The 1590-nt window shown below is 36.9% G+C and overlaps 1 protein-coding gene and 1 long non-coding RNA gene across 2 annotated transcripts in view; both read right to left on the bottom strand.

Annotated features, from left to right (window-relative positions):
- LOC103460628 (delta-type opioid receptor) overlaps positions 1-1590 on the bottom strand; it is an 86835-nt gene that overhangs the window by 34270 nt on the left and 50975 nt on the right. The gene's annotated exons all lie outside the window — the stretch shown is intronic.
- Positions 254-1590, bottom strand: part of LOC103460627 (uncharacterized) — an 11201-nt gene continuing 9864 nt past the window's right edge. Inside the window, exon 3 of the long non-coding RNA XR_532959.2 lies at positions 254-421. This is a non-coding gene — a long non-coding RNA (uncharacterized LOC103460627). The remainder of the gene's footprint in view (positions 422-1590) is intronic.

The following is a 1590-nucleotide window of genomic DNA, read 5'->3' as shown; positions in this document are numbered from 1 at the left end:
AGCATGTGCTCCAGTTCTCCAACCCGATCTATACAAAATAATAGTTAGCATGCATCAAATGATATAAAGGTGTAATAGCAACTCAAATGAAAATATCCAAACACGTATCATTAATACAGAAGAAAAAATAAACATTTGAACAATATAAATGAAAGGATTACAATAGATTATAAAACTTGCCTCTCCCCAGTGGAACGAATAACAAAAGGGGAGAGGAAATTAATAACTTAATATTTATAATAGTCCTGGAGAGTCCTGGAATAGCCCTGAACAAAAGAAGAAGAAAATAAGGCGGAGTTGAAGGACCAAACCTCTTATAGTAGACACAGAGGATCACAGCAACAGTCAAGTAGAAGCAGACAAATACATAAAAGAACACATTTTGTGGAAATATAAAACTATTAATATAGACCCAGTTACACTTGACCCACTAGGAACTGCTGAATGTCTGGTTCTCACTTCTTCAAGGCTTATAGAGATTTTTTTCGTTGATGCTCAAAGTGTTCTTGACCGGTCTGGGATACTCTTGTCTCAGCTGATGATCTTTTTTACTTTTCCAGCTCCTCTGCCATCCACAGCTCTCTGGCTGTTTTTACCGCCCTTCATCACTTCTTCTCTTTCTAAAGGTAACCCTGCCAGCCTTCTCCGTCTCCCTCTTGTTCTCACGTTGCTGCTTCTAGCAGAGGGAGGGAGCAGGAAAGATGAAAAGGGTCCGTCTGATGCCTCTTTAATCCTCCAAGCCGTTCAGACTCAAATATTAATATTGTTTTGAATAATTCACATGTTGCTGGTCTTCACTGTATCAACTTAAATGAAAATGTGTGTGTGTGTGTGTGTTGTGTGTACATGTTTGTGTGTATCACACCCAATCAAATTGAAAACAGACTCGTCAATAAAAGCACATTTCTAATTTTAATTTTATGAGTATTTGTGCTTTGTGACTTTATGCCTCTAATTCAGCGCCGCGCTTTCTCTTCATTGAGGGTGATTAGAGATTTCAGCTAATGATTCAGCTGCAGACGGACCTGTGAACTTTGCTTAGTACTGAATGAAGCTTAACCCTCCTGTTATGTTCGTTTGTGAGGTACAGCAATAATGTTCGTGGGTCAATTTGACCCGGGGAGAGTTTTATCATGCAATAGTGTCAGGAACCAAAAAATTCCTCCAAAACATTTCTTTATCTGATTATTAACTCTAATACTAACCATCTCAAATCAAAATTTGTGCAATTATGTTTTTTATTTCTCAGAAATTAAGGATTAATGACGACAACTTACTCAGTTACTCATTTGGACATAAAAAATGGGATTTACATTTTTTATGTCCACTGAAAAAAACCTAGACACAAAAAAAACAATAATTTCCTTGAAAGTGATCTTTGGTAAATTTTTTTATATTACATTTAATTTTTTTTTTCAAAGGGTGACACTCTTTATAATTGAACTTGAGACACAAATACTGTTCCGGGTCAAATTGACCCGCCAATTAAAATCAAGATAAATGAGTCATGCAGAGAGTATTTATGCTCCCCTCCATTTCTACTGAGTGTCACTCAGTGTGGGTGGAGTTTGTCCACTCAGTGTGGGTGGA

Source organism: Poecilia reticulata, unplaced genomic scaffold, assembly GCF_000633615.1.
Source record: "Poecilia reticulata strain Guanapo unplaced genomic scaffold, Guppy_female_1.0+MT scaffold_266, whole genome shotgun sequence".
Classification (NCBI taxonomy): domain Eukaryota; kingdom Metazoa; phylum Chordata; class Actinopteri; order Cyprinodontiformes; family Poeciliidae; genus Poecilia; species Poecilia reticulata.
This window is presented reverse-complemented; position numbering and strand designations above follow the sequence as displayed.